General features: G+C 42.3%; 1 protein-coding gene across 3 annotated transcripts in view; it reads right to left on the bottom strand.

The window, feature by feature from the left end:
* LOC139749117 (uncharacterized) overlaps nucleotides 1-26,847 on the bottom strand; it is a 69,363-nt gene extending 42,516 nt beyond the window's left edge. Inside the window, exons 1-2 of one of the 3 annotated variants that reach the window (XM_071662711.1) lie at nucleotides 26,654-26,847; nucleotides 24,309-24,376 (exon numbers count right to left, since the gene is read on the bottom strand). The gene's annotated coding sequence lies outside the window, so the exon portion shown is untranslated. The remainder of the gene's footprint in view (nucleotides 1-24,308; nucleotides 24,377-26,653) is intronic. The other 2 variants (XM_071662713.1, XM_071662712.1) reach the window with 2 other exon arrangements.
* Between the last annotated feature and the right edge of the window lie 785 nt (nucleotides 26,848-27,632).

The following is a 27,632-nucleotide window of genomic DNA, read 5'->3' as shown; positions in this document are numbered from 1 at the left end:
GAAAAGAAGAGAGAATGTTGGGGTGAAGAGAGTGTTGAGAGTAAGTGAGCTTGGGAAGGAGACTTCTGTGAGGAAGTACCGGGAGAGACTGAGTATAGAATGGAAAAAGGTGAGAACAAAGGACGTAAGGGGAGTGGGGGAGGAATGAGATGTATTTAGGGAAGCAGTGATGGCTTGCACAAAAGATGCTTGTGGCATGAAAAGAGTGGGAGGTGGGCAGATTAGAAAGGGTAGTGAGTGGTGGGATGAAGAAGTAAGATTATTAGTGAAGAGAAGAGAGGCATTTGAACAACTTTTGCATGGAAATAATGCAAATGACTGGGAGATGTATAAAAAGAAAAGGCAGGAGGTCAAGAGAAAGGTGCAAGAGGTGAAAAAGAGGGCAAATGAGAGTTGGGGTGAGAGAGCATCATTAAATATTAGTGAGAATAAAAAGATGTTTTGGAAGGAGGTAAATAAAGTGCGTAAGACAAGGGAACAAACGGGAACTTCAGTGAAGGGGGATAATGGGGAGGTGATAACAAGTAGTGGTGATGTGAGAAGGAGATGGAGTGAATATTTTGAAAGTTTGCTGAATGTGTTTGATGAAAGAGTGGCAGATATAGGGTGTTTTGGTCGAGGTGGTGTGCAAAATGAGAGGGTTAGGGAGAATGATTTGGTAAACAGAGAAGAGGTAGTAAAAGCTTTGAGGAAGATGAAAGCTGGCAAGGCAGCAGGTTTGGATGGTATTCCTGTGGAATTTATTTAAAAAAAGGGGTGACTGTATTGTTGACTGGTTGGTAAGGTTATTAAATGTATGCATGGCTCATGATGAGGTGCCTGAGGATTGGTGGAATGCTTGCATAGTGCCATTGTGCAAAGGCAAAGGGGATAAAAAAGAGTGTGCAAATTACAGAGGTATAAGTTTGTTGAGTATTCCTGGGAAATTATATGAGAGGGTATTGATTGAGAGGGTGAAGGCATGTACAGAGCATCAGATTGGGGAAGAGCAGTGTGGTTTCAGAAGTGGTAGAGGATGTGTGGATCAGGTGTTTGCTTTGAAGAATGTATGTGAGAAATACTTAGAAAAGCATATGGATTTGTATGTAGCATTTATGGATCTGGAGAAGGCATATGATAGAGTTGATAGAGATGCTCTGTGGAAGGTACTAAGAATATATGGTGTGGGAGGCAAGTGTTAGAAGCAGTGAAAAGTTTTTATTGAGGATGTAAGGCATGTGTATGTGTAGGAAGAGAGAAAAGTGATTGGTTCTCAGTGAATGTAGGTTTGCGGAAGGGGTGTGTGATGTCTCCATGGTTGTTTAATTTGTTTATGGATGGGGTAGTTGGGGAAGTGAATGCAAGAGTTGTGAAAAGAGGGGCAAGTATGCAGTCTGTTGTGGATGAGAGAGCTTGGGAAGTGAGTAAGTTGTTGTTCGCTGATGATACAGCGCTGGTGGCTGATACGTGTGAGAAACTGCAGAAGCTAGTGACTGAGTTTGGTAAAGTGTGTGAAAGAAGAAAGCTGACAGTAAATGTGAATAAGAGCAAGGTTATTAGGTACAGTAGGGTTGAGGGACAAGTCTATTGGGAGGTAAGTTTGAATGGAGAAAAACTGGAGGAAGTAAAGTGTTTTAGATATCTAGGAGTGGATTTGGCAGCGGATGGAACCATGGAAGTGGAAGTGAGTCATAGGGTGGGGGAGGGGGCGAAAGTTCCGGGAGCGTTGAAGAATGTGTGGAAGTTGAGAACATTATTTTGGAAAACAAAAATGGGTATGTTTGAAGGAATAGTGGTTCCAACAACGTTATGTGGTTGCAAGGCGTGGGCTATAGATAGAGTTGTGCGCAGGAGGGTGGATGTGCTGGAAATGAGATGTTTGAGGACAATATGTGGTGTGAGGTGCTTTGATCAAGTAAGTAATAATAGGGTAAGAGAGATGTGTGGTAATAAAAAGAGTGTGGTTGAGAGAGCAAAAGAGGGTGTTTTGAAACGGTTTGATCGCATGGAGGGAATGAGTGAGGAAGATTGACCAAGAGGATATATGTGTCAGGGGTGGAGGGAGCGAGGAGAAGTGGGAGACCAAATTGGAGGTGGAAAGATGGAGTGAAAAAGATTTTGAGTGATAGGGGCCTGAACATGCAGGAGGGTGAAAGGTGTGCAAGGAATAGAGTGAATTGGAACGTATGTGGTATACCGGGGTCGACGTGCTGTCAATGGGTTGAACCAGGGCATGTGAAGCGTCTGGGGTACACCATGGAAAGTTCTGTGGGGCCTGGATGTCGAAAGGGAGCTATGGTTTCAGTGCATTATTACACGACAGCTAGAGACTGAGTATGAATGAATGTGGCCTTTGTTGTCTTTTACTAGCGCTACCTCGCACACATGAGGGGGGAGGGGATTGTTATATTCATGTGTGGCAGAGTGGCGATGCAAATGAATAAAGGCAGACAGTATGAATTATGTACATGTGCATACATGTATATGTTTGTGTGTGTATATATATGTATACGTTGAATTGTATAGGTATGTGTATTTGTGTGTGTGGACGTGTATGTATGTACATGTGTATGTGGGTGGGTTGGGCCATTCTTTCGTCTGTTTCCTTGCGTTACCTCGCTAATGCAGGAGACAGCAACAAAACAAAATAATAATAATAATAATAATAATAATAATAATAATAATATATATATATATATATATATATATATATATATATATATATATATATATATATATATATTATCATTTTTTTTTTATTATACTTTGTCGCTGTCTCCCGCGTTTGCAAGGTAGCGCAAGGAAACAGACGAAAGAAATGGCCCAACCCCCCCCCATACACATGTATATACATACGTCCACACACGCAAATATACATACCTACACAGCTTTCCATGGTTTACCCCAGACGCTTCACATGCCTTGCTTCAATCCACTGACAGCACGTCAACCCCGGTATACCACATCGCTCCAATTCACTCTATTTCTTGCCCTCCTTTCACCCTCCTGCATGTTCAGGCCCCGATCACACAAAATCTTTTTCACTCCATCTTTCCACCTCCAATTTGGTCTCCCTCTTCTCCTTGTTCCCTCCAAGTCCGACACACATATCCTCTTGGTCAATCTTTCCTCACTCATCCTCTCCATGTGCCCAAACCACTTCAAAACACCCTCTTCTGCTCTCTCAACCACGCTCTTTTTATTTCCACACATCTCTCTTACCCTTACGTTACTCACTCGATCAAACCACCTCACACCACACATTGTCCTCAAACATCTCATTTCCAGCACATCCATCCTCCTGCGCACAACTCTATCCATAGCCAACGCCTCGCAACCATACAACATTGTTGGAACCACTATTCCTTCAAACATACCCATTTTTGCTTTCCGAGATAATGTTCTCGACTTCCACACATTCTTCAAGGCCCCCAGGATTTTCGCCCCCTCCCCCACCCTATGATCCACTTCCGCTTCCATGGTTCCATCCGCTGCCAGATCCACTCCCAGATATCTAAAACACTTCACTTCCTCCAGTTTTTCTCCGTTCAAACTCACCTCCCAATTGACTTGACCCTCAACCCTACTGTACCTAATAACCTTGCTCTTATTCACATTTACTCTTAACTTTCTTCTTCCACACACTTTTCCAAACTCAGTCACCAGCTTCTGCAGTTTCTCACATGAATCAGCCACCAGCGCTGTATCATCAGCGAACAACAACTGACTCACTTCCCAAGCTCTCTCATATATATATATATATATATATATATATACATATATATATATATATATATATATATATATATATATATATATATATATATATTTTTTTTTTTGCTTTGTCGATGTCTCCCGTGTTTGGGAGGTAGCGCAAGGAAACAGACGAAAGAAATGGCCCAACCCACCCCCATACACATGTATATACATACACGTCCACACACGCAAATATACATACCTACACAGTTTTCCATGGTTTACCCCAGACGCTTCACATGCCCTGATTCAATCCACTGACAGCACGTCAACCCCGGTATACCACATCGATCCAATTCACTCTATTCCTTGCCCTCCTTTCACCCTCCTGCATGTTCAGGCCCCGATCACACAAAATCTTCTTCACTCCATCTTTCCACCTCAAATTTGGTCTCCCACTTCTCCTCGTTCCCTCCACCTCCGACACATATATCCTCTTGGTCAATCTTTCCTCACTCATTCTCTACATGTGCCCAAACCATTTCAAAACACCCTCTTCTGCTCTCTCAACCACGCTCTTTTTATTTCCACACATCTCTCTTACCCTTACGTTACTTACTCGATCAAACCACCTCACACCACACATTGTCCTCAAACATCTCATTTCCAACACATCCACCCACCTGCGCACAACTCTATCCATAGCCCACGCCTCGCAACCATACAACATTGTTGGAACCACTATTCCTTCAAACATACCCATTTTTGCTTTCCGAGATAATGTTCTCGACTTCCACACATTCTTCAAGGCTCCCAGGATTTTCGCCCCCTCCCCCACCCAATGATCCACTTCCATTTCCATGGTTCCATCTGCTGCCAGATCCACTCCCAGATATCTAAAACACTACTTCCTCCAGTTTTTCTCCATTCAAACTTACCTCCCAATTGACTTGACCCTCAACCCTACTGTACCTAATAACCTTGCTCTTATTCACATTTACTCTTAACTTTCTTCTTTCACACACTTTACCAAACTCAGTCACCAGCTTCTGCAGTTTCTCACATGAATCAGCCACCAGCGCTGTATCATCAGCGAACAACAACTGACTCACTTCCCAAGCTCTCTCATCCACAACAGACTTCATACTTGCCCCTCTTTCCAAAACTCTTGCATTCACCTCCCTAACAACCCCATCCATAAACAAATTAAACAACCATGGAGACATCACACACCCCTGCCGCAAACCTACATTCACTGAGAACCAATCACTTTCCTCTCTTCCTACACGTACACATGCCTTACAGCCTCGATAAAAACTTTTCACTGCTTCTAACAACTTGCCTCCCACACCATATATTCTTAATACCTTCCACAGAGCATCTCTATCAACTCTATCATATGCCTTCTCCAGATCCATAAATGCTACATACAAATCCATTTGCTTTTCTAAGTATTTCTCACATACATTCTTCAAAGCAAACACCTGATCCACACATCCTCTACCACTTCTGAAACCACACTGCTCTTCCCCAATCTGATGCTCTGTACATGCCTTCACCCTCTCAATCAATACCCTCCCATATAATTTACCAGGAATACTCAACAAACTTATACCTCTGTAATTTGAGCACTCACTCTTATCCCCTTTGCCTTTGTACACTATATATATATATATATATATATATATATATATATATATATATATAAGTCGAGAACATTATCTCGGAAAGCAAAAATGGGTATGTTTGAAGGAATAGTGGTTCCAACAATGTTGTATGGTTGCGAAGCGTGGGCTATGGATAGAGTTGTGCGCAGGAGGATGGATGTGCTGGAAATGAGATGTTTGAGGACAATGTGTGGTGTGAGGTGGTTTGATCGAGTGAGTAACGTAAGGGTAAGAGAGATGTGTGGAAATAAAAAGAGCGTGGTTGAGAGAGCAGAAGAGGGTGTTTTGAAGTGGTTTGGGCACATGGAGAGGATGAGTGAGGAAAGATTGACCAAGAGGATATATGTGTCGGAGGTGGAGGGAACAAGGAGAAGAGGGAGACCAAATTGGAGGTGGAAAGATGGAGTGAAAAAGATTTTGTGTGATCAGGGCATGAACATGCAGGAGGGTGAAAGGAGGGCAAGGAATAGAGTGAATTGGAGTGATGTGGTATACCGGGGTTGACGTGCTGTCAGTGGATTGAAGCAAGGCATGTGAAGCGTCTGGGGTAAACCATGGAAAGCTGTGTAGGTATGTATATTTGCGTGTGTGGACGTATATACATGTGTATATATATATATATATATATATATATATATATATATATATATATATATATATATATATATATATCTTTTGCGCAATCCATCACTGATTCCCTAAATACATCCCATTCCTCCCCCACTCCCCTTACTTCCATTGTTCTCACCTTTTTCCATTCTGTACTCAGTCTCTCCTGGTACTTCCTCACACAGGTCTCCTTCCCAAGCTCACTTACTCTCACCACCCTCTTCACCCCAACATTCACTCTTCTTTTCTGAAAACCCATACAAATCTTCACCTTAGCCTCCACAAGATAATGATCAGACATCCCTCCAGTTGCACCTCTCAGCACATTAACATCCAAAAGTCTCTCTTTCGCACGCCTGTCAATTAACACGTAATCCAATAACGCTCTCTGGCCATCTCTCCTACTTACATAAGTATACTTATGTATATCTCGCTTTTTAAACCAGGTATTCCCAATCATCAGTCCTTTTTCAGCACATAAATCTACAAGCTCTTCACCATTTCCATTTACAACACTGAACACCCCATGTATACCAATTATTCCCTCAACTGCCACATTACTCACCTTTGCATTCAAATCACCCATCACTATAACCCGGTCTCGTGCATCAAAACCACTAACACACTCATTCAGCTGCTCCCAAAACACTTGCCTCTCATGATCTTTCTTCTCATGCCCAGGTGCATATGCACCAATAATCATCCACCTCTCTCCATCAACTTTCAGTTTTACCCATATTAATCGAGAATTTACTTTCTTACATTCTATCACATACTCCCACAACTCCTGTTTCAGGAGTATTGCTACTCCTTCCCTTGCTCTTGTCCTCTCACTAACCCCTGACTTTACTCCCCAGACATTCCCAAACCACTCTTCCCCTTTACCCTTGAGCTTCGTTTCACTCAGAGCCAAAACATCCAGGTTCCTTTCCTCAAACATACTACCTATCTCTCCTTTTTTCACATCTTGGTTACATCCACACACATTTAGGCACCCCACTCTGAGCCTTCGAGGAGGATGAGCACTCCCCGCGTGACTCCTTCTTCTGTTTCCCATTTTAGAAAGTTAATACAAGGAGGGGAGGATTTCTGGCCCCCCGCTCCCATCCCCTCTAGTCGCTTTCTACGACACGCGAGGAATACATGGGAAGTATTCTTTCACCCCTATCCCCAGGGATAATATACACATATAAGTGTGTGGAAGAAGAAAGTTAAGAGTAAATGTGAATAAGAGCAAGGTTATTAGGTACAGTAGGGTTGAGGGTCAAGTCAATTGGGAGGTGAGTTTGAATGGAGAAAAACTGGAGGAAGTGAAGTGTTTTAGATATCTGGGAGTGGATCTGGCAGCGGATGGAACCATGGAAGCGGAAGTGGATCATAGGGTGGGGGAGGGGGCGAAAATTTTGGGAGCCTTGAAAAATGTGTGGAAGTCAAGAACATTATCCCGGAAAGCAAAAATGGGTATGTTTGAAGGAATAGTGGTTCCAACAATGTTGTATGGTTGCGAGGCGTGGGCTATGGATAGAGTTGTGCGCAGGAGGTTGGATGTGCTGGAAATGAGATGCTTGAGGACAATGTGTGGTGTGAGGTGGTTTGATCGAGTAAGTAACGTAAGGGTAAGAGAGATGTGTGGAAATAAAAAGAGCGTGGTTGAGAGAGCAGAAGAGGGTGTTTTGAAATGGTTTGGGCACATGGAGAGAATGAGTGAGGAAAGATTGACCAAGAGGATATATGTGTCGGAGGTGGAGGGAACGAGGAGAAGAGGGAGACCAAATTGGAGGTGGAAAGATGGAGTGAAAAGGATTTTGTGTGATCGGGGCCTGAACATGCAGGAGGGTGAAAGGAGGGCAAGAAATAGAGCGAATTGGAGTGATGTGGTATACAGGGGTTGACGTGCTGTCAGTGGATTGAACCAGGGCATGTGAAGCGTCCGGGGTAAACCATGGAAAGCTGTGTAGGTATGTATATTTGCGTGTGTTGACGTGTGTATGTACATGTGTTTGGGGGGGGGTTGGGCCATTTCTTTCGTCTGTTTCCTTGCGCTACCTCGCAAACGCGGGAGACAGCGACAAAGTATAAAAAAAAAAAAATATATACATATACACATACACACACATACACATACATACGCACATATACACACACACACATACATATATATACATATGAAAAATGTAAGAAACAATTTAGAAAACTGAAACTTCTAGCTTGAAATGAATGAAAAAATGAATGTCACATAATGGTTCAACCTCTGGCTATGGAAAAAGGAAATGTATAATTCATTTACACAAACGTCAATAGCAGTTCTCATCAATTTAAACACTGTATCAATAAGCTTCAATGTCTAAGCTACATTTTTCTCCAATTTCACTATTTTCTTGTCAAAACACCATGTATGAAAACTATCACTCCAGTAACACAACTATATACATTTACTTCCCCTTTAAAAAAAAAGTTCTGGGGAAGTCTGTCTCGATACACTGCGGGAAACTCTACCACCTGGCGAGGTTTGTGTTGCAATGGTTCCCGATTTACAAACGTAGTAGCATCACTGCGCAAAAGATGCTTGTGGCATGAGAAGAGTGGGAGGTGGGTTGATTAGAAAGGGTAGTGAGTGGTGGGATGAAGAAGTAAGAGTATTAGTGAAAGAGAAGAGAGAGGCATTTGGACGATTTTTGCAGGGAAAAAATGCAATTGAGTGGGAGATGTATAAAAGAAAGAGACAGGAGGTCAAGAGAAAGGTGCAAGAGGTGAAAAAAAGGGCAAATGAGAGTTGGGGTGAGAGAGTATCATTAAATTTTAGGGAGAATAAAAAGATGTTCTGGAAGGAGGTAAATAAAGTGCGTAAGACAAGGGAGCAAATGGGAACTTCAGTGAAGGGCGCAAATGGGGAGGTGATAACAAGTAGTGGTGATGTGAGAACGAGATGGAGTGAGTATTTTGAAGGTTTGTTGAATGTGTTTGATGATAGAGTGGCAGATATAGGGTGTTTTGGTCAAGGTGGTGTGCAAAGTAAGAGGGTTGGGGAAAATGATTTGGTAAACAGAGAAGTGGTAGTGAAAGCTTTGCGGAAGATGAAAGCCGGCAAGGCAGCAGGTTTGGATGGTATTGCAGTGGAATTTATTAAAAAAGGGGGTGACTGTATTGTTGACTGGTTGGTAAGGTTATTTAATGTATGTATGACTCATGGTGAGGTGCCTGAGGATTGGCGGAATGCGTGCATAGTGCCATTGTACAAAGGCAAAGGGGATAAGAGTGAGTGCTCAAATTACAGAGGTATAAGTTTGTTGAGTATTCCTGGTAAATTATATGGGAGGGTATTGATTGAGAGGGTGAAGGCATGTACAGAGCATCAGATTGGGGAAGAGCAGTGTGGTTTCAGAAGTGGTAGAGGATGTGTGGATCAGGTGTTTGCTTTGAAGAATGTATGTGAGAAATACTTAGAAAAGCAAATGGATTTGTATGTAGCATTTATGGATCTGGAGAAGGCATATGATAGAGTTGATAGAGATGCTCTGTGGAAGGTATTAAGAATATATGGTGTGGGAGGAAAGTTGTTAGAAGCAGTGAAAAGTTTTTATCAAGGATGTAAGGCATGTGTACGTGTAGGAAGAGAGGAGAGTGATTGGTTCTCGGTGAATGTAGGTCTGCGGCAGGGGTGTGTGATGTCTCCATGGTTGTTTAATTTGTTTATGGATGGGGTTGTTAGGGAGGTAAATGCAAGAGTTTTGGAAAGAGGGGCAAGTATGAAGTCTGTTGGGGATGAGAGAGCTTGGGAAGTGAGTCAGTTGTTGTTCGCTGATGATACAGCGCTGGTGGCTGATTCATGTGAGAAACTGCAGAAGCTGGTGACTGAGTTTGGTAAAGTGTGTGGAAGAAGAAAGGTAAGAGTAAATGTGAATAAGAGCAAGGTTATTAGGTACAGGAGGGTTGAGGGTCAAGTCAATTGGGAGGTGAGTTTGAATGGAGAAAAACTGGAGGAAGTGAAGTGTTTTAGATATCTGGGAGTGGATCTGGCAGCGGATGGAACCATGGAAGCGGAAGTGGATCATAGGGTGGGGGAGGGGGCGAAAATTCTGGGGGCCTTGAAGAATGTGTGGAAGTCGAGAACATTATCTCGGAAAGCAAAAATGGGTATGTTTGAAGGAATAGTGGTTCCAACAATGTTGTATGGTTGCGAGGCGTGGGCTATGGATAGAGTTGTGCGCAGGAGGATGGATGTGCTGGAAATGAGATGTTTGAGGACAATGTGTGGTGTGAGGTGGTTTGATCGAGTGAGTAACGTAAGGGTAAGAGAGATGTGTGGAAATAAAAAGAGCGTGGTTGAGAGAGCAGAAGAGGGTGTTTTGAAGTGGTTTGGGCACATGGAGAGAATGAGTGAGGAAAGATTGACCAAGAGGATATATGTGTCGGAGGTGAAGGGAACGAGGAGAAGAGGGAGACCAAATTGGAGGTGGAAAGATGGAGTGAAAAAGATTTTGTGTGATCGGGGCCTGAACATGCAGGAGGGTGAAAGGAGGGCAAGGAATAGAGTGAATTGGAACGATGTGGTATACCGGGGTTGACGTGCTGTCAGTGGATTGAATCAAGGCATGTGAAGCGTCTGGGGTAAACCATGGAAAGCTGTGTAGGTATGTATATTTGCGGGTGTGGACGTATGTATATACATGTGTATGGGGGGGGGGTTGGGCCATTTCTTTCGTCTGTTTCCTTGCGCTACCTCGCAAACGCGGGAGACAGCGACAAAGTATAATAAAAAAAAAAATAATATATATATATATATATATATATATATATATATATATATATATATATATATGAGTAATGTGGCAGTTGAGGGAATAATTGGTATACATGGGGTGTTCAGTGTTGTAAATGGAAATGGTGAAGAGCTTGTAGATTTATGTGCTGAAAAAGGACTGATGATTGGGAATACCTGGTTTAAAAAGCAAGATATACATAAGTATACTTATGTAAGTAGGAGAGATGGCCAGAGAGCGTTATTGGATTACGTGTTAATTGACAGGCGCGCGAAAGAGAGACTTTTGGATGTTAATGTGCTGAGAGGTGCAACTGGAGGGATGTCTGATCATTATCTTGTGGAGGCTAAGGTGAAGATTTGTATGGGTTTTCAGAAAAGAAGAGTGAATGTTGGGGTGAAGAGGGTGGTGAGAGTAAGTGAGCTTGGGAAGGAGACTTGTGTGAGGAAGTACCAGGAGAGACTGAGTACAGAATGGAAAAAGGTGAGAACAATGGAAGTAAGGGGAGTGGGGGAGGAATGGGATGTATTTAGGGAATCAGTGATGGATTGCGCAAAAGATGCTTGTGGCATGAGAAGAGTGGGAGGTGGGTTGATTAGAAAGGGTAGGGAGTGGTGGGATGAAGAAGTAAGAGTATTAGTGAAAGAGAAGAGAGAGGCATTTGGACGATTTTTGCAGGGAAAAAATGAAATTGAGTGGGAGATGTATAAAAGAAAGAGACAGGAGGTCAAGAGAAAGGTGCAAGAGGTGAAAAAAAGGGCAAATGAGAGTTGGGGTGAGAGAGTATCATTAAATTTTAGGGAGAATAAAAAGATGTTCTGGAAGGAGGCAAATAAAGTGCGTAAGACAAGGGAGCAAATGGGAACTTCAGTGAAGGGCGCAAATGGGGAGGTGATAACAAGTAGTGGTGATGTGAGAAGGAGATGGAGTGAGTATTTTGAAGGTTTGTTGAATGTGTTTGATGATAGAGTGGCAGATATAGGGTGTTTTGGTCGAGGTGGTGTGCAAAGTGAGAGGGTTAGGGAAGATGATTTGGTAAACAGAGAAAAGGTAGTAGAAGCTTTGCGGAAGATGAAAGCCGGCAAGGCAGCAGGTTTGGATGGTATTGCAGTGGAATTTATTAAAAAAGGGGGTGACTGTATTGTTGACTGGTTGGTAAGGTTATTTAATGTATGTATGACTCATGGTGAGGTGCCTGAGGATTGGCGGAATGCGTGCATAGTGCCATTGTACAAAGGCAAAGGGGATAAGAGTGAGTGCTCAAATTACAGAGGTATAAGTTTGTTGAGTATTCCTGGTAAATTATATGGGAGGATATTGACTGAGAGGGTGAAGGCATGTACAGAGCATCAGATTGGGGAAGAGCAGTGTGGTTTCAGAAGTGGTAGAGGATGTGTGGATCAGGTGTTTGCTTTGAAGAATGTATGTGAGAAATACTTAGAAAAGCAAATGGATTTGTATGTAGCATTTATGGATCTGGAGAAGGCATATGATAGAGTTGATAGAGATGCTCTGTGGAAGGTATTAAGAATATATGGTGTGGGAGGCAAGTTGTTAGAAGCAGTGAAAAGTTTTTATCAAGGATGTAAGGCATGTGTACGTGTAGGAAGAGAGGAAAGTGATTGGTTCTCAGTGAATGTAGGTTTGCGGCAGGGGTGTGTGATGTCTCCATGGTTGTTTAATTTGTTTATGGATGGGGTTGTTAGGGAGGTGAATGCAAGAGTTTTGGAAAGAGGGGCAAGTATGAAGTCTGTTGGGGATGAGAGAGCTTGGGAAGTGAGTCAGTTGTTGTTCGCTGATGATTCAGCGCTGGTGGCTGATTCATGTGAGAAACTGCAGAAGCTGGTGACTGAGTTTGGTAAAGTGTGTGAAAGAAGAAAGTTAAGAGTAAATGTGAATAAGAGCAAGGTTATTAGGTACAGTAGGGTTGAGGGTCAAGTCAATTGGGAGGTGAGTTTGAATGGAGAAAAACTGGAGGAAGTGAAGTGTTTTAGATATCTGGGAGTGGATCTGGCAGCGGATGGAACCATGGAAGCGGAAGTGGATCATAGGGTGGGGGAGGGGGCGAAAATTCTGGGAGCCTTGAAGAATGTGTGGAAGTCGAGAACATTATCTCGGAAAGCAAAAATGGGTATGTTTGAAGGAATAGTGGTTCCAACAATGTTGTATGGTTGCGAGACGTGGGCTATGGATAGAGTTGTGCACAGGAGGATGGATGTGCTGGAAATGAGATGTTTGAGGACAATATGTGGTGTGAGGTGGTTTGATCGAGTAAGTAACGTAAGGGTAAGAGAGATGTGTGGAAATAAAAAGAGCGTGGTTGAGAGAGCAGAAGAGGGTGTTTTGAAATGGTTTGGGCACATGGAGAGAATGAGTGAGGAAAGATTGACCAAGAGAATATATGTGTCGGAGGTGGAGGGAACGAGGAGAAGAGGGAGACCAAATTGGAGGTGGAAAGATGGAGTGAAAAAGATTTTGTGTGATTGGGGCCTGAACATGCAGGAGGGTGAAAGGAGGGCAAGGAATAGAGTGAATTGCAGCAATGTGGTATACCGGGGTTGACGTGCTGTCAGTGGATTGAATCAAGGCATGTGAAGCGTCTGGGGTAAACCATGGAAGGCTGTGTAGGTATGTATATTTGCGTGTGTGGACGTATGTATATACATGTGTATGGGGGTGGGTTGGGCCATTTCTTTCGTCTGTTTCCTTGCGCTACCTCGCAAACGCGGGAGACAGCGACAAAGCAAAAAAAAAAAAAAAAAAAAAATATATATATATATATATATATATATATATATATATATATATATATATATATATATATATATATATATATAGGTATGTGACTGACTGGTGACTGAGTTTAGTAAAGTGTGTGAAAGAAGAAAGTTAAGAGTAAATGTGAATAAGAGCAAGGTTATTAGGTACAGTAGGGTTGAGGGTGAAGTCAATTGGGAGGTAAGTTTGAATGGAGAAAAACTGGAGGAAGTAAAGTGTTTTAGATATCTGGGAGTGGATCTGGCAGCGGATGGAACCATGGAAGCGGAAGTGGATCATAGGGTGGGGGAGGGGGCAAAAATCCTGGGAGCCTTGAAGAATGAGTGGAAGTCGAGAACATTATCTCGGAAAGCAAAAATGGGTATGTTTGAAGGAATAGTGGTTCCAACAATGTTGTATGGTTGCGAGGCGTGGGCTATGGATAGAGTTGTGCGCAAGAGGATGGATGTGCTGTAAATGAGATGTTTGAGGACAATGTGTGGTGTGAGGTGGTTTGATCAAGTAAGTAACGTAAGGGTAAGAGAGATGTGTGGAAATAAAAAGAGCGCGGTTGAGAGAGCAGAAGAGGGTGTCTTGAAATGGTTTGGGCACATGGAGAGAATGAGTGAGGAAAGATTGACCAAGAGGATATATGTGTCGGAGGTGGAGGGAACGAGGAGAAGTGGGAGACCAAATTGGAGGTGGAAAGATGGAGTGAAAAAGATTTTGTGTGATCGGGGCCTGAACATGCAGGAGGGTGAAAGGAGGGCAAGGAATAGAGTGAATTGGATCGATGTGGTATACCAGGGTTGACGTGCTGTCAGTGGATTGAATCAGGGCATGTGAAGCGTCTGGGGTAAACCATGGAAAGCTGTGTAGGTATGTATATTTACGTGTGTATGACGTATGTATATACATGTGTATGGGGCTGGGTTGGGCCATTTCTTTCGTCTGTTTCCTTGCGCTACCTCGCAAATGCGGGAGACAGCGGCAAAAAATATATATATATATATATATATATATATATATATATATATATATATATATATATATATTTTTTTTTTTTTTTTTCGCTGTTTCCCGCATTAGCGAGGTAGCACAAGGAAACAGTCAAAAGAATGGCCCAACCCACCTACATACACACGTATATACATACACATCCACACACGCACATATATATATCTATACATCTCAACGTGTACACATATATACACACAGACATATGCATATATACACATGCACATAATTCATACTCTTTGCCTTTTATTCATTCCCATCGCCACCCCGCCACACATGAATTGACAACTCCCTCCCCCACATGTGCGCGAGGTAGCGCTAGGAAAAGACAACAAATGCCACATTTGTTCACACTCAGTCTCTAGCTATCATGTATAATGCACCGAAACTACTGCTCCCTTTCCACATCCAGGCCCCACACAACTTTCCATGGTTTACCCCAGATGCTTCACTTACCCTGGTTCAATCCATTGACAGCACGTCAACCCTGGTATACCACAATGTTCCAATTCACTCTATTCCTTGCACGCCTTTCACCCTCCTGCATGTTCAGGCCCCGATCACTCAAAATCTTTTTCACTCCATCTTTCCACCTCCAATTTGGTCTCCCACTTCTCGTTCCCTCCACCTCTGACACATATATCCTCTTTGTCAATCTTTCCTCACTCATTCTCTCCATGTGACCAAACCATTTCAAAACACCCTCTTCTGCTCTCTCAACCACACTCTTTTTATTACCACACATCTCTCTTACCCCTTTCATTACTTACTTGATCAAACCACCTCACACCACATATTGTCCTCAAACATCGCATTTCCAGCACATCCACCCTCCTGCGCACAACTCTATCTATAGCCCAGGCCTCGCAACCATATAACATTGTTGGAACCACTATTCCTTCAAACATACCCATCTTTGCTTTCCAAGATAACATTCTCGCCTTCCACACATTTTTCAACGCTCCCAGAGCTTTCGCCCCCTCCCCCACCCTATGACTCACATCCATTTCCATGGTTCCATCCACTGCCAAATCCACTCCCAGATATGTAATATAATAATGCCCTTTGACCATCTCTCCTACTCTCATGCATATACTTGTGTACACCTCTCTTTTTAAACCAGATATTCCCAATCACCTGTCTTTTTAAGCAAACAAATCCACAAGCTCTTCACCATTTCCATTCACAGCACTGAATATCCCATGTACACCAATCATATCCTCAAATGCCACATTACTCACCTTTGCATTTAAATCACTCATCCCTAATATTTGGTCTCATGCACCAAAACTGTTGACACACTCACTCAGCTGCTCCTACAACATTTGCCTCTCAAGATCTTTCTTCTCATAACCAAGTGCATAAGCACCAACAATCAAACATCTCCCTCCACCCACTTTCAGTTCTACCTACATCAGTCTAGAATTCAATTCCTTATACTTCATCACACACTCTGGGGCTATGGGAGAAAGAATACAGCCCATGTATTCCCTGCGTGTCATTGAAGGCAACTAAAAGGGGTGGGAGTGGGGGGCTGGAAATCCTCCCCTCCAGTCTTACTTTTCCAAAAGAAGGAACATAGAAGGATGCCAAGTGAGGATTTTTCCCTCAAAGGTTCAGTCAATTGTTTCTTACATTACCTCGCTATCATGGAAAATGGCAAATAAATATGAAAAAAATACATATAGAGTATGGGAGTGGGGGGCTGGAAATCCTACTCTCCAGTTTTTTTACTTTTCCAAGTGAAGGAACAGAGAAGGGGACCAAGTAAGGATATTCCCTCTAAGGCTCGGTCCTCAGTTCTTAATGCTACCTAGCTAATGCGGGAAATGGCGAATATGTAAGAAAAAAAGAATATACATATATATTCTACTTCAATATCTAAAAGACAGAACAGAAGAGGCCAAATAGTGAGTGCTCATCCTCCTCAAAGGCTCAGGCTGGGGTGTCTAAATGTGTGTGGATGTAACCAAAATAAGGAGAGAAAGATAGGCAGTATGTTTGAGGAAAGAAATCTGGATGTTATAGCTCTGAGTGAAAAAAAGCTCAAAGGTAAAGGGGAAGAATGGCTTAGAAATGTTTTATGAGTAAAGTCAGGGGTTGGCAAGAGGACAAGATCTCACAATAGTAGCACTACTCCTGAAGCATAAGCATGAGTTATGGGAGTCTGTGAGAGCATAAGGAAGTAAATTCTAGATTGATGTGGGTAAAAATGAAAGTGGATGGCAAGAGCTGGGTGATTATTAGCACTTATGCACCTGACTATGAGAAGAAAGATTATGAGAGGCAAGCATTTTTGGAGCACCTGAGCAAGTGTGTCACCAGTTTTGATGTAAGAGACTGGGTACTAGTGATGGATAATTTAAATGCACTTACATCGGGTATTAGTGATGGATAATTTAAATGCAAATGTGAGTAATGTGGCAGTTGAGGGTATAATTGGGGGCCTGGGGTATTCAGTGTTATAAATGAAAATGGTGAACAGATTGTGGAGTTAAGTGCTGAAAAAGGACTAGTGACTGGAAATAGCTGGTTTAAAAAGAGGGACACACACAAGCTTACATACATGAGTAGGTGAGATAGTCAGCAGGCATTACTGGATTACATATTAATTGATCAGCATAAAATAGAGACTTTTGGGCATATATGTGCTGACACAGGCAGCTGGTGGGATATCTGATTATTAACTTGTAAAGGCGAGGCTGAATATTTGAACAAGTTTTCAGAAAAGAGGAAAAATGTCAGTGAAAAGAGGGTGGTGAGAGTATGTGACCTTGGAAAAGAGACCTGTGGAAAGACATACAAAAAAAGCCTGCATGCAGAATGGCAAAAAGTGAGAGCAAATGATGCAAGGGGACTGAGTGAGGAATGGGAGGTATTTAGGGAAGCAGTAATGGCATGTGCAAGAGATGCATGTGGCATGCAAAAGGTGAGCAGATTACAAATGATAATGAGTGATGGGATATGGTAAAGTTGCTACAGAGAGAAAAGGGAGACATTAGGAAGGTACTTTCAGGGAGGGAGTGCAAATGACTGGAGGATGTACAAGAAAATGCAGGAGGAGGTTAGGAGGAAGGTGCAAGAGTTGAAAAAGAGGACAAATGAGAGTGGGGAGTAAGTGAGTAACAATTCCTTGCGAGCTCTGGTATAGGCCTTAGGACATCATCTCAGTCCTATGGCAAACTCCCAATGGCTCTTGTCCTCTAGACACTGATGAATGTCGTTTTTACAATGGTTACATCAGCATGTCAACAATCCCCCAGCCAAACCGCTATCCGACCTTGCTGCCATGGCTGATCGGCTCTGCCATGTCCATGCACAACAGTCCCTCACCCTCTCCAACCTCTTATCTTCTGACATCCTACTGGGTGCTCCACACTCTCATCCAACAGCACAACCAAGTATGAATGTACTCCTCGTGCCAATGTCTTCAACCACCACCTTCAGTCGCCTAGAGGACCTATCTATTAAGCTTGACTTTTACCAACAACACTTACTTAGCAGTTCCTCATCATGGAACCCCACTCAATGCCCCACAAAATCTAGCCACACGTAACACCTCTGCTCATATCACCACACTTACGGATCGCAAGTGCACAAGTGTGAAGCCCCCTAAAAACTCCACCCACAGGCAATGTTGACAGCCAATCCTTCTGCCCATCTGAGAGCCCCAATGCTGTATGTACCTGACTGTCTCTCTGGCCACCATTTCCTCATTGATATTGGAGTGGCAGTAAGTGTAATTCCACCATCTCCAGAAGCCATGCTCCACTGTACTCCTCGCTATGACCTTCTTGCCGCCAACAGCACCTCAATACCCATGTTCTGCTGGATACCTCTCAAGCTAGACCTAGGCCTCCAATAGATGTGCCAGTGAGCTTTCCTCATAGCCAATGCCCAACAACCTATCATAGGGTATGATTTTCTGGTACATTATAACCTTTTGGACTCAAGGAACAACAAGCTACAGCCCTCCATTATAGAACTTTTCCAGCACCCCTAGCTCCCCATGTTGCTGCCATCACTCCACATGCATTTACACCATTCAATGATGTTTTATCTGAATACTCTGACATCACCAAGCCATCATCAGACACTGCCACTGTTAAGCAATCAGTTACATATCACATCAACACATCCAGCCTTCCTACATCTGAGAAACCATGACAACTTCTTCCTGAATGTTTGATGGTCGCCAAGGCAGAGTTTGACAAAATGTTGAAGATGGGGATCATCCGTCCCTCAGACAGTCGTTGGGCATCTCCCCTGCACATGGTACCAAAGTCTTCCCCCAAAAAGTGGCGTTCTTGTGGCAACTACCAGGCCTTAAATAATTTAACGCATCCAAAACTGCAACCCTATTCCTCATCTGCAGAACTCCTCCCTTGATGTCCATGGTTCAGTGATTTTCTCGAAGATTGACCCGGTTCATGCTTTTCATCAAATCCCAGTGGAGCCTACAAACCTAAGATGGCTTAGGACTATTTGAATTCATCCAGATGCCTTAAGGTTTAAGGAACACAGCCCAAACATTTCAATGCTTTACAGAACAAGCACTTGGCAGCATTCCTGGCTCTTATGCATACCTATACAACATTGTAATGGCTAGTGGTGACAAGAAACAACACTTGCAACACCTATGTCGGCCATCTACAAGACTACGGGTTTAAGGAATCCAAATCAACCCCAACAAGTGTGTGTTTAGTGTCACCTCACTAACATTTCTTGGTCATCAGAAGTCTGCAGAGGGCATCCTTCACCTAGAAGAGAAAGTGCACACTATAAAGGGTTTCCTCAGCAAGTGTCACCTAGGAAATTAGGTGAGATCTTAGGAATTGTACATTCTTTTCATCATTTTATCCCACACTGTGCTGACATCCTGAATTCCCTCCTCAACCTCTTCAAAGGTACCAGGAGCTTTCATGTGGCCCTCAAGTAGTACCCTGAAGCAAATATCACCTTCACCATGATCAAGGATAAGATCTCTAAACATACCCTTCTCTTATATCCTGCACTAGGTGCACCCAAAAGCCTTTCTATCAATGCCTCTTCCTCAACCATAGGAGCTGTCTTCCACTAGCATGTCGCCAAAGATTGGCCATCTATCATCTTCTTCTGGAGGAAACTCACATCAGCAGAGAAGTACAGTACCTTCAACAGAGAACTGCTGGTGATTTACGGTGTCATATGGCAATTCTGGAGTTTCCTGGAAGGTCAGGAGTTCCATGTTCTCAAGGACCATAAAGCCTTGACACACGCCATCATTACCATGAGTGACATCTATTCACCTCAGGTCACCCAACATCTGAATTACACATCTCAGTTTACCATAAACTTCCATCATGTGAAGCATACAGACAACCCAGTGGCCAATGCCCTCTCACAGCACCCCCATTGGTGCAATTGTGTCCTCTGCTCCAATGACTACACCATGATTGAAGCTGCCTCATGGCAGGATCCTGAGTTGATTTACCATCATGGGTCAGCGTCGTCCCTTTGGATCACCGAAGCCCCTATTCCTGGCTCCAGGTGAGCAATCACATGTAATGCATCTCAACACCCCCCACCTCCACTCTTGTATTTCCAAGCCACATCAAAGATACATTTTTGACACTCCAATCCCTCATGGTATCTGTGCAACACAGCACCTCACTCACTGGGTTGTTTGGCCAAGGATTGATGCAAATGTCTGGTGTTGGGCCTCCTCCCAACTCGTGTCAACATTCAAAGGTCCACCAACTCACATAGGCTCCATTCCTGCATGTTGATGTGGTACACAGGGATATTGTCAGACCAGTCTTCCCCCTTTGGGTAATAACTGCTAACTCCTGCTCTGCATCCACCGTTTCTCCAGATGATCTAAAGCTATACTCATGGCCAATATGTCTGCTGAATCCACCACCCAAGCTTTCCTCCATGGATGGATCTCCCAGTTTGGGGTACCTTCTGTTGTTATCATGGAACAGGAAAGACAATACAAGTCAACCCTTTGGATGGAACTCCTTCAGTTCCTTGGTTCTACTCATAACAGAACCATGGCTTATCACCTGCCCTCCAACAGTATAATAAAATTATTTCACATGCAGGGCAAGGCCTCACTCATGGAACAACCCCACCCTCCTCTTGTCCTATTAGGCATCCATTCAGCAATGAAAGAAGATGTGGATTTTTCAGCTGCAAAACTGATTTATGCTTCCACTTTCTGACACCATAGGAATTTCCTCTCCCCAACACCACTCTACACTACCAGACCCCAGACATACATGGAAAGGCTGTGTATCATGCTTGCTGACATCCACCCTGTTCCACCTCACCATCCCTCCACTCAGCCCACATGTTCCTCAAGATCTCCTCTTCGTGACCCACGCTTTCATCCAGGTAGATGCAGTTCATCACCCCCTTACAGCAGCCATATGAAGGTCCCCTCAAAGTACCTGTCCCATTCCCACAAACACTTCACTACTGAACACCATAGAAAGACAGACATCATTTCCTATGACAGCTTGAAACCTGCACACCTTGACACCCCTGTCGAAGTCCTTACTCGACATCCAACTCTCACCCATCCCTTCTCTACTTCCTATCTATCTTTTCCTAAGGTTCCAGTGGCACATTCACAGACTCCAGATGATCTCCAAACTTTCTTACTGGTGCAACTGGGCCAGACCAGGGATCACTACTACCATGAAAAACCCAAGACATCACATCCACCAGTTCCAGACCACCACCTACAGGACCATGCATCTGACCATCACCACCAGGACCAGACATCAAACCACTAGGAACATGGAACAGACCACCAGGACTACACATCAGACCATCAAGACCCCTCAACTGATCACCTTCCCTTTCCACCAGTGGTCAATGTCCAGCCTCATGAAGTACATTCATTCCCCTGCCTATTCCTGGGTCTCCCCATAGTAAAGTGAATTTCAATCCAGATGGCTACATCACATGCACTGGACATTATCTCCACCACACTTTCTGCTACCCAGACAGTAAACTTCTATGACAGAGAAAGGGTATTGTAACATTACTACCTGACCTCCCATCACTCTACTGACTGTACCATCTCCTTCATCAACACCTAACCCTAATTTAAAAGAAAAAATTCAAAAAGGGAGTAGTGTAGCAACCCTACTGTCGTCCCACAAGTGTCACCTTAATGACAACTCCAAGCTTAACTGGGTGGCAGGTAATAGCCTGTGACTTCATCTGACCTAATAATCCTCAGAAAAATGTGCTTGGTGGCCTATGCAATACTAATCTTTGACATCCAAAAACTAAATGGTTTGGTGGCAGTGGATCAAAAGCTGCCATTGTAATTATAGATGACATGACTATTCCCATGTGAGGCACTACTCTTACGGACTTAACCTCAAGTCCAACAGCTTGGAGAGAGTTCAGAAGCTTGTAATAATTGGCTTTGATGTCTCTAATTCCCTTTGGGAGAAAACCTTTCCCAGACTTGACCTCACCACCTCTAAGATACCCTGCAGCAATTCAGTCCGGCAATCAACTTGCCACTAGACAGCAAGTGCACCAATCCGATACCTTTAGTCATGGCAATGGACTCTAAAGTCCATCAGCAGAAGTCCCAATATGACTCCTGATGTTTCATTTTCCTGGCAAGTTGCATTGTGGTGACTCATCTCCAACATTCACAGTTGGCAGGTCTCAGTGGGACCTTCACTCCACCTACAGGAGCTCCATATCGACTTGGCAGCCATGCACTTCTCCCATGTACTGCTTCATCTGATGCCTACCATCACCAGCATCAAAGGAACCCTGCCGAGCCTGTCTCGTATTACTTGACCTACCTTACTTTAATGCTTTTTCAACATAATCCTGCACCTCTAGTAACCTAATGCCCTCTGTTATCTCACCTTGTATATCTTATCCAATAGAGCATTATTGTTGTTGTTTAACATGTTTCTTTTCCCCTTTCCCAGTTTTACCATTCTAATAAACCCAACCAAGAACACAAGAATATCCTGTATGGAAGGAAAGTTGCTACAAGCAGTGAAAAGTTTTTAACAAAGGTGTAAGTCATGTGTACGAGTAGGATGAGAGGAGGGTGAATGGTTTCAAGTGAAGGGTGGTCTGTGGCAGGGGTGTGTGATGTCACCATGGCTGTTCAATTTGTTTATGGATGGGGGAGGTGAGGGAGGAAAATGTGAGTCCTGGAGAGAGAGATTTGTAAAGAGTCTGTTGGGAATGAGAGGGCCTGGGAAGCAAGTAAGTCCTTATTACTTATAATACAGCACTTGTGGCAGATTCGAGTGAGAAACTGCATAAGATAGTAACTGAGTTTGGAAGACTGTGTAAAAGGTTTATTTGGTTTAGCAGGGATGAGGGACAGGTTACTTAGGATGTGATTTTAAATAGAAAAACTGAAGGAAGTGTTTTATATACCTGGGAGAAAACATGGCAGTGAATGGAACCATGGAAGTGGAAGTGAATTATATGGTGGGTTCGGGGGTGAAGATTTTGGGAGTGCTAAAAAGTGTGTGGAAAAAGAGATCGTTATCTGGGAGGGCAAAAATAGGTATGTTTAAAGGAATGATAGTTCTAAAAATAATATATGGATGTGAGGCATGGGCAAAGGAGGATGGATGTGTTCAAAATGAAATACTTGAGGAGAATATGTGGTGTGAGGTGGTATGATCAAGTAAGTCATGAAAGGGTAAGAGAGAGGTGAGGCAATAAAAAGGGTGTGGTTGACAGAGCTGAAGAGAGGTCCTGAAATGGACTAGACACATGAAGAGAATGAGAGAGGATATATGTGTCAAAAGTAGAGGGGAAAAGGAGAACAGGGAGACAAATTGGAGATGGAAGGAAGGAATGAGAAAGATTTTGAGCAACCAGGATCTGAACATGCAGAAGGGTGAAAAGGGTACATGGGATAGAGTAAACTGGAACAATGTGGTATACTAGGGTCAACATGCTGTCAACTGACTGAACCAGGGCAGGTGTAATGTCTGGGGTAAACCATGAAGAGGTCTGTGGGGCTTGGATGTGGAGAGGGAGCTGTAGTTTCAGTGAATTACACATGACAGCTAGAGAATGGGTGTGAGTAAATAAGGCCTTTTTTTGTCTGTTCCTCGTACTACCTTGCTGGCGCGTGAAACAGCAATCAAGTATGAAATTTATATATATAAAACAAGGTTGACAGAGATGCTTTGTGGAAAGTGTTACAAATATATGGTGTGGAAGGAAACATTTTAGAAGCAGTGAGAAGTCTTTATCACGAGTGTAAGGCGTATGTGTAAGAAGGCAGAGAGAAGGGCGAATGGTTAAGGGATGTGTGATATCACCACAGCTGTTTAATTGTTTATGGATGGGTTGGTGAGAGGGGTAAATGCAAGGGTACTGTAGTGAGGGACTGGTATGTAGTCTGTATGGGGTAAGGGGGCCTTGGAAGCGAGTCAATTGTTGTTTGCTGATGAAACAACACTGGTGGCAGATTCGAGTGAAAACTGTATTACTTGGTGTCTATGTCTAGGAGAGTGTGTGAAAGGAGGATGTTGAGAGCAAATGTGAATAACAGCAAGGTTATTAGGTTTAACAGGGCAGAGAAAGAGGTTCATTAGGGTGTGAGTTTGAATGGGGAAAAGTTGAAAGAACTAGTGTTATAGAAGCCTGGGAGTGGACACAGCAGTCAATGAAACCATGGATGTGGAAGTGAATCATAGGGTGGGTGATGGGATGAAGCTTTTGAGTGCAATGAGGAATGAAAATGAGTGTATGAAGGTTTAATAGTCCCAATGATGTATGGATGTGAAGCATAGGCTACATAAAAGAATTCATCTTAAATACTTACATGACTCAGAATCAGTGTTTCCATTTAAAACATTATGATGCATGGCGCCACCACGGGAAAGTGTGAATCTGAATGAAAAGGGAAATTAGCCATTATTAGACCTCATAGGCAAGTTATCTTATTTTTTACAGTTTTATCTTATTTGAAAAGTGATCATATAAAAATACACCTCTACAGAATCACAACAAGTTCCACGTGAATGTGTTGTCATCTGCAAATATTCTCGCACATAGTTTGAGGGTATTTGCAATTTATGCTAAGATGCCATAAACATTACCCCAGCCTTATTTGATGAATTTTGGCAAAACTGATACCAATCAAAGTAATGTTTTAGAAAACTGATGCCATCTTTGCATATCATAGGAATAAAAAAATCTCTACTGAGGCATCTTTACAATTTGTAGAGGACAAATGATGAAAGACTTTAGGTTTAGCACTTGTAACTCCATCAATTCTAGGTTTTCATAAAGCGGGCAGCATTTTGAAATCATAGAGTAAAAACTCAAAATCAAGAGCTGACTGTTTAAAAGATGCAATCATAACACCTCCATTAAATCCTGCAAATAGTAATTGAACAGGAGGGAAGCCTACAGCATCTTGATAGTATTTTCTGATGTCCTCATACACATTGTGAAGACATTAGTACAGAGTCCTTCCTGAAGACAGCTAACTTGGCAATTGTTAAAATTCTATAACATTTCAATTGGTTATCAAGTTGCTAAAAAAGCAAATGAAGCTGTAAAAAGTAATTTATACATGCTAGCAAAGGCAGCCATGTGTATTAACATTTGAATCCCACTTAATCTGAGTTTTGCAAATATGTTGGGTGAGTTCTGATGTCTACATAATTTTAGGGCTTACATTAATTCTCATGAGCTCTGTCCCATAAACAATCAGATTCCTTTATATGCATCTGTACTCATCAGTCACATTCTAACAAAAAACGAAAGAAATGACAGAGATAAGTGGAGTGCTACACATGATTTTCTAAGAATGCATTAAAATATCGAAGACTTCATAAATGCTGTTTTTGATTTCCGTATTTTACATTATGGTATTATTAACCCCACATTTTCCCTAACCCTTGTGACTCTAACATTAACAAGCAATACAGGAAGATAGTTTGAAAGGGTAGCAAATCAAAATCCCACTCTTAAATCATTCGTTACAAGAGGAACAATGATTTCAAATGAGAAAAACCAAGAAAACAAATTATCTAAAGTGGTATTTCTATTTCTAGACTTGTACCCAAACTGATTCACTACACAGAAAGCACTTGGTACTGAGTGCTTTTACCCCACAGTTTTCTAATTCAAAGCTCACCCTTCTATATGGGACTTAAAACTATCGAAGTTGGAAGTGTTACAAGGAATAACCTACACTATGAGCACTATACAATTGCAATGTGTTACAGTTATCTCCCCTATTTACCCATAAATGTTATGGTTACCTATTATGTCTTATTAATTTTTCTTTGAGAAATTGTATAGAAACTGGAGGATGGCCAAGATCAAGTCTCTTTCTCTCTCTCAGGAATGGCCATAAGAGGAAGATGTGGTACAAGGCTGTTGGTAAATGTATAATGTAATCTGTAAACGTTTCAGTCATTTCAAACCCATACGTGAATTTGCCAGAGTGATGTTACATAAAGTAAAATAGAGAGAGATCTATGTATCGAGAATAAATGGTATGATTTATGTTAGGAGAGAAAACAAAGTTTATTTTGCTATTATAAATACACTTCTATAGAACTTTATCTGTGTTTGGTATTTAACCAACTAGAGAAGGGAATAACATGTACAACTACGGCTGTCAGCTGTCGGGAGATGTCAGCCAGATTGTGAGGGAATCTGTGTCTAGCCCAAATCCCTATGTTAACAGAAGCTGTTAAAACAGTTAACTGTTTTAATGGGGCTATGGGCTGATTATACACCCTTCAGTGTGTGAGGGGTGGAGGCATTACGTAGCAAATGAATGGTAAAATCACTCGTCAAAATTTATTAACTTCATAACAGGTGTCCTCTTTCTGCTAGATTACACAAAATAGACTTTAAAAACAAAAACAGAAATCCTCTGCTGTTAGTGAAAATGCTTAAAGTAATTCAGTATTAAGTACAAACATTACAGAGACTGGTGCAGTAGTATAATAGACTTAGTCCCTGAAGGCCAGGGTCCTCGGTCCAGGTCCGATTGCCTGACTGCCCTGCCACCTTGCTCGTTCCAAGTTTTTTTTTCATTCTTATCTATACTAAGCATTGAGGATAACTTCTGTTTCCTCATATGTTGTGCTAAATCCCTCATATCAATTCATCTCGTCAACAACGGGGCACTAGAGAGAGGCTTACCTTTCAATACAAAATCTCATTCAAGTAAACGTTGGTGTAATAAGCTCTTCATATGAACCCATCTTAGTTAACATTTACTGACGAATGGCGGTCTATTATGTTAGTGCTGTCTTTAATTCTTGTTTTGAATGCTACGGAGACAACACCTCAGCCATATTTCTATTTTTTTTCTTGGATGACTGAAACAAAATAAAGTTTAAGACAAGTGACTACGCACAAGTAACGTGAAGACTTTAATATCATCTACTTTTCGTTTACTATATAATCAATAGATGGCAGTAGTATCCCGATTTCAGCAGTCTGCTACTATGTTATTAAAACATTTAAACTATTTTTATTACGAATTCTTGTCACAAATTGGAATTTGTTTATCACCTCAGGATCTTTACATACTCGGTGGAGAATCACTAGCCTTTGATAATTAATTTTCTTCTTGGTTAGGTGTATTTACGCAATTTCTTGAGGTACTGACGTGATAAAAGTCAAATACGAGTTTTAATCTAATCTAATTAAAAGAACAAGACTCCATTAAAGGCTCCATATTTACGTATATCTATACTAATGGAAAATAAATAATTGAATTTCGTTGGCTTCCTGTGGATATATAATGACATCAATACAAAATAGGTTGGTTATTTGGGATTTAAGGAGACTTTTGCCACAGCCACCCCATTGATGGAAATTCCCAGAGGGAACGGGCGTCAGAGATATAGACAGAGTAGATAGATAGGTAGTGTGACCAACTTTTTTGAGTTGCGCTGATTTACATCTAGTATGAGGTGGTATGTAACTACTTACATACCTACATTAACACGAGCCCCTCCATTTTTTTCAGCTCCCCCCACCCCCATAAGATATTGTAAGATTTTACGTTGCAGTGATTGTATAATTTCTCTCAGAAAATCCACTGTCCTGCATTTCTTCCCGTCAAGCATCTCTAGTCTTGTTTCTCGTTCCACCTGAAATCCCTAAAACCGGT

Source organism: Panulirus ornatus, chromosome 6 (genome assembly GCF_036320965.1).
Source record: "Panulirus ornatus isolate Po-2019 chromosome 6, ASM3632096v1, whole genome shotgun sequence".
NCBI lineage: Eukaryota > Metazoa > Arthropoda > Malacostraca > Decapoda > Palinuridae > Panulirus > Panulirus ornatus.
This window is presented reverse-complemented; position numbering and strand designations above follow the sequence as displayed.